Source organism: Plectropomus leopardus, chromosome 1, assembly GCF_026936395.1.
Source record: "Plectropomus leopardus strain MGB_pleo_1.0 chromosome 1, ASM2693639v1, whole genome shotgun sequence".
Lineage (NCBI taxonomy): Eukaryota > Metazoa > Chordata > Actinopteri > Perciformes > Serranidae > Plectropomus > Plectropomus leopardus.
Window position 1 is genome coordinate 5,545,162 of NC_142176.1, and position 10,930 is coordinate 5,556,091.

Sequence of the window (10,930 nt, forward strand, 5' to 3'; positions counted from 1 at the left end):
CCGAAGTATTTCTCAGACAGATAAGTCTTCAGATTGTTGTTTGGAGGTAAAGGAGTTGAGCGTAGATGGAGCGACCCTGCAGGCGAAGCTGCTCTAAGCTGCTTGTTGTATCGGAGTAAAAGCCGGCATGTAGAGAAGGACTTTGGCCTGGGGACGCTGTTTTTCTGAGCCTGAACCGTATCACAACATCAACATTTTATATTCCAACACAAACACCTCAAGGTACACAGCCAGCTTTTTCAGACACATGGCCTAAATTTACCTTCACTTGTCCAGGCATAAAATCCTCATGTTGGGGTGAAGATGACAATAATTTATCTATCTGTCTGTCTATCTATATCTTTATATCTTTATATATATATATATATATATATATATATATATATATATATATATACATCATGCTTTTAAAGCTTTAAAAAATATTGTACATTTATATGATTTTCACTGAGTTTTATATGCCAGGTTTTTGTCATGATGCCACTATGTTTTTAGATGAAAAAACACCCCCCACAAATAACAAATTATTTTCAATCTATTACATGCTAAATACATTTTTTCTTCTTTTTTGATTATCACAGTCTGGGATATGTCAAAGATTTGCAGCAACATTAATTGTGACAGTGCACCTAGTGGAAACAGCATGTATTTTCTCCATACGCCAGATATGGTGAAAATGACGTCATCATGTGGAAAATAGTAAAAATTATAAATTCTTAGACAAAAGCTCAAAATGACACCCAGAAATAAAACAATGCATGTTTTAATGCTTTGATGGCTGTGGCATCAAAAATTGCAGTTTGAGTCGGTTTCAATTGAGCATTTTTTGCAATTAACAGTATGAATGTAACAATTTTGTTTCCACAGTGAATTTTAGACTTATTGTAAGAGCTGAGCTGCAAATTCCAAGATAAAACAATCTTGCTCACAATCTTGCCAAAACGTATAGCATATGCATGAACACAGACAAATTTTTTTTTAAAAAATTAAGAATGCAAAGCACATCAAATGCACCAAACAGGCCCTGAGTGAAGTAAGATCCTGAAGTTAGGGCGAGTCAGGATCCAAGTTTTATTTACAAGTCCACACTTCCTCTCATTTATCAAATGTACGCAGTTATATTGGAGAGCCAATTACAGCCAACAGTGGCACACATTATCCACCCTAATATAAAATTTTATCACCACAACTTGATTATTTCTGCATAATATCCCAAGAATCACCGTCCTTCAGCCTGAGGCGAGGACAGAGAGGCTGAGTGAACGAGGTGTGTTCGCTGTAGTGCAGTCATTGTTTCAGAGATGCTGTAAAAGGGAGAATACCTGAATTATAATCCAGGCACATTCTGATCCTGGAGGACTGAGTGCTCGACACTGGTGTGCTTGTCTTGTTTTGTCGGAAAGAGACACAAAAGAAACATTTGGGGAGCAGTCTATACCCCACAAACTGAGTCACATGTCAGTGATCTGCTGATGTCTTTGACCAAATCCAACCACTCAAACTGACCTCCCAGTAACACCACTCTGACAAATCCTCCCTGAACAACACCTGAAGTATGTAAAAATGTCTGAGTGAGCAGAACGATATCTGTCACTGCCGCCGGCACTCCTGTGAAAAAGGGAAATATCTGAGTGCTGCGATCACGTTCAGGGTTAGAGGACAGCAGTGTGATAAAAGAACAAAGCAGGAATAAAATGCAATATTAACAACAACCCTTTAATACGAAGTCCATAATTAATGCACTGGTTTTTTGTCAAACTGCGTTGAATTAATGATTTACTCACAGAATAAAATATCCTCTTGCCAAGAAATCTATAATAGACAAAAACTAGGAAATCTGACCACATTACTCCGGTTCTAAAATCCTGGCTACCTGTCACTTGGAAAATTGATTTAAAAATCTCACTGTTTGTCTATAAATCATTGTGACTCAGCGTCAAAATATATCTCTGACATGCTTGTAACATATTAATCTTCAAGGGCCCTCGAGACATCTGGAGCCGGCCTACTGACGTCCCAAAAGTTAATAAAAAACATGATGAAGCAACGTTTAGTTATCATGCAGCACAAACCTGGAATAACCTCGACTCTGAACACTTTAAAGTCAACGCAAAAAACGTTCCTTTATTTACACCCTACTGTACTCCACCCGGAAATTTTTAAACTTTTAAATAATCTTTTTAGCTTTACACCTCTTGTCTGCACTTTTGCCATTATTAATGGTGATATTTATTTTAATTTTTTTAAGTATAGTATTTTTTTCTCTTTATTATTGTAAATCTGTATCCTTTATTATGTTTTTCTATTTTATTGCTCTGTAAAACACTTTGTATTGCCCAGTTGTATGAAATGTGTTATACAATTAAAGCTACCTTGCCTAGACATGAAAAAAAACCTAATCCCAAATACCAACCAAAAAAAACACTGTGTAACTTTACATCTTTATATTTCTGTCATGTCTCTTTGGCAGACATGTGTCTTTGGCAGAGATCCTCTTCAGGACGCTCTCTGTGTCGTCCCTCAGACAGTCACAGCTTTGATTGAGCGTTGAGGACAAACAACAGAAGCAGGTGGTCAGTCTGGACATTAGCAGGAGGTGGAGAGAGAGCGTCTGGAGGGAATTATATAAGTCAGACCAGAACAAAAACAAAATGAAGAAAGCTGAAAATAAAACACACACACACACACACACACACACACACACACAGAGTATGTAAATTCTGCCAGTTTAATGACAAACAAAAAAAGTTTTTCACCTTAATATTTTACCTCAATTTTATCAATTATATCAAATTTATTAGTTTATGAGCAGCTGTTTGTTTAGTTATTTTTCCCGGTTTATCTTTGTCTTTTTTCTGTAAATAATCATCACAAATTGTAGATATTTAATTAATTTAGTTTAATTGGCATAAAGGTTTAAATTGATAATGAAGCTAGTTAAAAATAGAATACAACAAAAATAAAAAATAAAAATAAAATCCAGTGACTTGTGGAGAAGGGATGGGATTAAAAAAGTTGGTACTTCCTGTTTTAATATGATGTCATCTATTTTAATTCAGTACATACAATGTACTGAAGTGGACGTCAATTTCATAAAGAAAATAACAGGGCAGTTTGCAAAATTTCCATTATTTTATCACACATGCATTAAAATATGTGCAGATTTAAACAAGAACAGGTTTCTGTGTTTGTGGGGCCATTGGCTAAATGAAAACGATTTTGTTGATTTAAATCATACATATATCACTAAGAGCATCAGCAGCATCACATTTTGCAAATATCATATTTGGCCAACAGATGTCACTTTTGGGCAGTGTATTCAGCTGTGCTTTGTCCTCATGGAAAATTTACTGAGCTCAGTGCTGCGGCTGAATGGGACTGATTAGTCATTCAAGTGGAACTGGCATAAGATAAGATAATCCTTCATTAGTCCCATAATCGGGAAATCACATTGTTACAGCAGCAAGGTGTGTCCAAGATGAGCAAGCAAAAAAACAAGCTAAATAGTAAAACATAGGGTGCGACAGTAAAAAAAAAAGGTGCAATAGAAAAAAAACAAGGTGCAACAGTAAAAAAAAAAAACCCAAAATGCAATTTTAAAAAACTGAGTTGCAATAGTAAAAAAAACAAGGTGCAAGAGTAAAAAAAAAAACAAGGTGCAATTTTTAAAAAACAAGGTGCAATAGTAAAAAAGGGGGGGTAAACAAGGGGCAATAGTAAAAAAAAAAAAACAAGGTGCAAAAGTAAAAAACAAGGTGCAGGAGTAAAAAAAACAAAGTGCAGTTGTAAAAAAAAAAAAGGGGGGGGGATAAAACAAGGTGCAATAGTAAAAAAGGGTGGTAGAACAAGGTGCAAAAGTAAAAAAAACAAGGTGCAAAAGTAAAAAACAAGGTGCAGGAGTATAAAAAACAAAGTGCAATTGTAAAAAAAGGGGAGTAAAACAAGGTGCAATAGTAAAAAAAGGGGGGTAAAACAAGGTGCAATAGTAAATGAAGAAAAGTGGAATTGTAAAAAAAAAAAAAAAACAAGGTGCATACTGGGTTAAAAATATTTACACTAATTGCAAATAGTAGATAATTGCACATGTGAAAAGATACATTTGCTCCACACCACACTGAAAGGTGGCACATGAGTGAAATGGATGTGCTGGTCTGGATGAGAAAGCTGTTCCAGTTCAGTGTTTCTCGTCCTCCAGCTGCAGCTCTTCAGCCTGAGCGGCCTCAGTTTGCTCCGGGGCTCCGATCAGCTGCTTTACTGAAGTGAATTTTCTCTTTACTTTTATTTATTTAAACAGGGAAGGCCATTGGGAGCAAACTCTGTTTTACAAGGACGGCCTGATTAAATTATACGCTGACAAAACATGAGAAATGTTACCGATTCTAAAGTGCGCAAATAAAGCAAAAAAACACAAAATAGCCACCGTTTACGTCAAAAAATACTCCAAAACATCAACACATGGGACATCAGTCAAAGAAAACACATGCATTCACACGCATACTTTAAAGAGAGCATCAGCTCATCAACCTTATCTAACCTTATCTCTTCATTAACCCTTTGAAACCTGGATTTTCATCACTTTCACAAGTATTCTGAGCAAATTTTAGTTTGATTACTCTTGAAAACATGGGAAAAAACGCAACGACCAACCTGGCAAGAGATGTACCAACAATTACAAGGAATTAGTTAAAGGTGACAAGGAAAATACGTCAAAAATAGTTTTTAAAAAATGAGGGAAGGATTATTAGAAAATTACCAACAAAAAAAAAAACTGGGAAAAATGTCCAGATCATTAAATTTATAATTATGATATTTTAATATTTAAAATTATGTTACAAAAAATATATATGCAGTAAATACATTTATATTTTTCAGCACTTTTTAGGTAATTTTCTTGTTTGTTTTTCATTCTTTTTTTTGGGTTTATTTTCAGGTAAATTTCTCGTTTTTTTTTAAACGAGACATTTTTCTAATGTCTTTGCAAATTATTTTGTCCGTTTCTTGTTATGTTTTCTCTGTGTTTTTGAAAGGAAAAACAAATTGCTGAGGTTTCAAAGGTTTAACAAAAAGTCTATTTAAAATGCATTATTTGTGGCAAAGTTCATAGTTGAAAAATTAATTGGATTTTTAAAAAACGTGGATAAAGTTATTGTAGCACAGCAATATAATTCTTTGCTGCTGACAAATAAAAGTCATTAGAAGAGCACAAACCTCCCCAGAGACATCTAATCCACCTCTTACAGCTTTGGAGAAATTGAATTAATCGATCCCAAACCCTCGAGCTACAGTTGGAAATCGTCTGTGATCTCTGTTGGTTTCATAGTTATGGCTAAAAAGAGACAATAATGGCAGAGCTCCAATTTCTAAACGATACCAACCTCTTATTAATTTCTCCTTGGCCAGAAGCTAACCAGTAATTTTGTTAAAGAAATCTGGTGTTATGTTTTAGAGAAAAAAGTATCTTACACACCAAAACATGAGCCTGGGAAATTCTTATCTTCTTGCCCAGAGGTTTAAATTACTTTGTGGATTTCTTCCCGTTGTTAAATATACAAAAACAGGATGATAACTAGTTTTAGGGCTGCAGGTAGTGATTATTTTTATTACATATTTATGTGTTTTATTTGCTCTACTCATCTTTATTTTTTAAAAACCATTGTATTGTTTTCAGTGGTGAAGAAAATGATTAAGATCTTAAGATTAAGAAAAATATTTTCATAGATTAAAGTGACGTTTGTCCAGTCAACTGTCAAAAACCCAAATCTCTTAAATTTACAATGATGTCAAACAAAGAAAAACATTTCAGTAACATACCAGTATTGCATTTTTAGCTCTTTTGATGGCAAAGTTTATGAGTTGGACCACTTTAGTCCAAACTGAAATGTCTCAAATGCTATTTTATCAATTGTAAGGACATTTTTGCACAGACATTTCAGTCCTCCTCTTAACTATTTAAAAAACCAGTGACATCCCAGTCAGCCTCAGCTATTCTTTGGTGCTGATTGGCAAGTTAGCTTGCTAACCAGCTAAACTAAGATGAGCATTTCATTTTGTATTTTACACATCCTTTCTTCCATTTTTTTCCAGTGGCTACTTCCCTGTGGCCCAAAATGCATTTTCCCCATCGACCACCATTATAAAAGACGCGTCTGTAAAACTGTTGACTGTTGAGTTCTATTATGACGTTTGATTCATGGAGGTTTTATATTTGCAAAACAAAAAAACTTTCATCGAGTCGAGAAAAGCAATTTAAAAATTAGTGATGTCATCACAATGTATAGTCTCGGAGCAGAGCGGGAACTCTAAACTACTAAACCCTACGGTGCATGTTCAGTAGGCCACATACCACGGAGGTAAACGAGGAAACTGAAAATAAGGAAAGATAATGACGTCGGTGACAGTGTTCGAATATTGCTTTGGAGCCACAGTTTGGTGCCACCTTATTGAAGTCAGGGGCTAATCAAACTGTACACTATCATATCTGTATTGTTTCACATTGAACTGAAAATTCCTTTTACAAAATTGGAAAAAAAACCACATTATGTGATTTTGGCTGAAAATTGCACATTCATTTTTCTTGTTGATGGTCTTAAAACAGATGACTCTGTCCAGCAGTTACATATACAAAACACATTTTATATGTCCCTTAAATAAACACAGAAGCTAGATTTATTTATTTTTATTTTTTTGCGTATGCATGAAGAATTATGTACTTTTTATTTTGCGTCTATAGTTTAATATTATGCATGTTAGACTTGTCACTGTGACCATCTTACATGGTAAAACAAGCGTTTTGCTTAAGCTGTGTGTAAGTGCAGCCTTACAGAGGCGTTCGTGTGTTTATAAACTCTTAGTTTCGATTTTTGATAAATGGCAGAAGTGGTTAATAGGTTAATATTAGTTCTACATATTATTAATTGACCAATAATTTCAGCAGGACTGAATATATTAAAACAAGCTGGCGACACCTCAGATTTATGACAGCGTGTACACTTAGCTGTATACGTATGAGTGAAGGAGGGTGCAGCTCCATCGCTTCATCTCCTCTGTCAACATCCAGAAAACCTTCGACCTCTTCACCCTCGTGTTCATAGTCATCCGTGAACTCACGCCGACTCGTGTCACAGTTCAGTGTGAACACTGCAGGCTGGATATCTGCTGACAGATTTCAGTCTATTCGGGTCATCGGTGTCCTTTAATGGTGGCTGGTTTTTATCCGGCGGCTCCCCGGAGGTCCGTGCTCCCTCCTCACTAATGACTGCCGCAGCCAATATTTAGATGGACATTTTATCAAGTTTATAGACGAGTCTGTCGCTCTGCTGGAGGGAGGACGCGCTCATGTAGTGGATGGTTTTGTGTAAGGATGTGATGAATTCTCTCCTGAGTTGAATTTTATGAAAAGTAAGGACAAAATATTATTTGATGGCACGGTCCAGAGCACACTATTATCATTATCATCTTTTATTAACGGCTGTTCAGAGCTCACCGGGCTCTGCATGAACAAAGGAATATGCACTTTCCTGCGTTTGTTTTTGTATAGTTTTTGTATTGTATTCTGCTTTACAGTTTAAATTTAAGATCCAGAGCTGCAGCCCTTCACTGAAACAACCACTAATTTATTCATTCCCACTGCAACTGGACTGCTTTGTGTTAGCAAATGAAATCATAGAGCCTATTAACACGACTATTGATACGCAGGGTACAAATTAAAATTTGGACCTGACAATGGAGCTTTATATAAAGTTGTAGGATTGCCAAAGTTATTAAAGTTCATCCTGAGGGGAACATGGCTGTCTGTAAAAAAGTCAGGGCATTAACAGAGGCGTCAGGGCAGAGCAGGGGTACTGTGCTTGCTTTGCTTGGGGGTAGGGCTGGGCGATATGGAAAAAAGTCTCATCACGATAATAATTTTCATATCAGTCGATATCGATACATATCACGATATACATCAAATCACTATTTCTGTCAAGCTGAAAGGTTCCCTTTGACTCCTAAGTGAGATATGAAGATACCATAACCAGTGATGCACAATAATGATTATTTCAACCGACAGATAATCCGATAATTTCCATCTTCTTGTGGCTGATAAGATACAGATAACTTCTTTATATTTGTTTTTCATTACCTGAGGGTATGAAAGACTGAGATGTGAGTAAAGATTAATTTAATTTGTGCATTTTCATTAAAAGAACGACATTTCAGACACTCATTTTCAAGAGCAAAATAGATTTCATTTTTATATTTTGTTTTTTTTTTCCCTCTTATCGTCTTATGTCAACTTGAATTGTACAAAAATAATATTCCCCAAACTGTCAGGAAGCAGCGCAGCTACAGAACAGTCCCTAAGTAACTGTGATCTCTGAATATTTACATGTTGTTCTGCTTGTTGTTGGAAGGAATCAAACATCAGATATCAGTTTATTCTTTCAACATAACCGAGCTGGAAACTCACTACACCTGAACTCAAACCGCCTTCTATTGACATTCTCTCGACTACATCTCATATTTCAATCGAGGAAAAGTTATATCGCGATTGATATCGGAATCGGTATTTATCGCCCAGCCCAACTTGGGGGGCACTTTTGCAAAATGGCAGGAGGGCCAGGGGCCAGTTGCAGCAGCCCCATACATGTTTCAAGGATTTTAGGATGTTTAAAGGATTTTAGGACATTTCTCAGATTTTAGGCAATTCATGAATTTTTTGTCATTTCTAGGATTTGAGGACATTTCTCCAATTTTAGGACATTTCTAGGTTTTTATAACATTTCTCGGATTTAATACATTTCTACGATTTTAAGACATTTCAAGGACTTTAGGATGTTACTAGGATTTTAGGCGATTCATGAATTTTAGAACATTTACAGGTTTTTAGGATGTTTCTAGGATTTTAGCACGTTTGCAGGACTGTAGCAAATTTTTCAGTGTTTAGGATGCTTGTAGGATTTAAGGATGTTTTGAGGATTTTAGGACATTTCTAGTATTTTAGGATGTTTTTAGGACTTTATGACATTTCTTGTATTTTATGAAGTTTCTGACATTTTAGGATGTTCTAGGATTTTAAGATGTTTCTAGAATTTTAGGACATTAGGGGCTTAACTAGGACTTCAGCTGTACTATACTAGACAGAACAAAAACAATTCCCAGTGTGAATCACTTGATTTTTATTGTGAATTAGAAAATAATTGGAGGGCCACTCGGGACCCTATTAGGGGGCCAAATTTGGCCTGTGGGCTGTAAAGTGAGTATCACTTGTGTGGCGTATAGTTAGGGACTAAAGCCTTGGGGAGCTCCAGTGTTGACAGTGACAGAGTAAAGAATATTTTCACATCTAACTAGATGAATTAAGGGTTTATTTGAACAAAAAAAAAAAAAGGTCGTTGGTCTCTGGAACAGCGGAGAGATGAATCAGGACAGTTTTTGTGACTTTTATTTTGTTTCAGTCGACTTTGAGTGTATTGCAATGATAAAATTACTTTCTAAAGGTACTCTGGTGGGGTTAGCGATAGCAACTTTGGGGCTGTGTCTGGTTAAACAAAATTGATCTTTCTCTTTAACAAAAAGGTCTACATCTGCCGGGACCGTTTCCATAATATGTTACTGTCAGTGAAAGTAAACTGACAGTGCGAACATGCCTTGAATGGTTACATTGTTGCCCATTTCGCCGCTGCTGTGTGGATCACTCTCACTCAACACTGGACCAGTTTAAAAAAACATTGTTCCCTTTGGTAACTTTAACACAAAAACATGGAAAAAATAGGGTCCAATTTGAAAGTGGTTAACTCACCCTTTGAGGAAAAGTTAGCAACAACAATGCCATTCCTTGAACCATGTAATTAGTGGATAAAAACATGATGGAGGATTCAATTTTAAACCTCATATTCATTGTGGGGAACTTATGTGAAAATCAAGTGGCATTTAGACCCTACAAATGGTTCACAAGACAGGAAGAGATGAACTCCTCTCTGAGCAAAATGCTCTGATGTTACTCCTGTCATCAATATAACAGTAACTAATGTGGTTAATATTCCTCACAGCAGTCAGTATGAGGGCGTAGGCGTCTTTTAAAGGCCGATTTCTGCTTCTGGAGTGTCTCCTGTACTTGGAGCTGGTGCTACACAAATGTTCCCACTGAGAAAATATTTGAGCTTGAACTTAAATTGGACTTTGGAACAAAACTTCAGCTGCTTTGATGAACGACTTGTTTGCATCGACTGGCTCTCCGCTCTCATCGACTCGCTTTTATGAATATTAATAAGCTTCATTTATATGTAGCCCTTTAAAATTGAGCTATAAAAAGGCATAATGAAAAAAACAGAACAGCACACCCACAGTCACCAAAACAAGTTTTTGTGCAGTCATACTGAGATGACTGCGCTCCACATTCCTCCTACAAGATGAGGACTAACATTTAATTTCCATGCCCTTTAAAAACAAAAATATCCACCATTATAACTCCTCAAAGTTCAGATTTGGCAGGACCATATTTTTGCTGCAAATGTTCCCTGGGAATAAGCTGGAGGATATGGAGACAAAGCAGCACCGAGCTGCACGACACTTGACCTGCCGCTGAGCTCAAGGACAGCAGGATGTGTATAAATGAGACGTTACTGTCTGAGCAGATTCTGCAGCTCTTTCTTTAGGCAGCGTGATGAACTGCTGTGTCATGCTGCTGCTCGCCTGCCGCCTTTGGTCAGTGTGTCAGGGGAAGTAAAAAAGAGACGGGCCCTCACAGTCTGTGACGAAGGGACAAAAAATGACTCCGGCGGAAATAAAAATTAATTACATTTTTAAGGGATGACTCCACAGACACGTTAATTAACGGCTCTGCTTGTTAAAAGGCCTCAGTGTAACACTGATGGTGCTTTCTGTAATACACATAATGGGATGAATGTATGCCGTCACTGAGGAAGCATAACCTTCCCCCACACAAGTG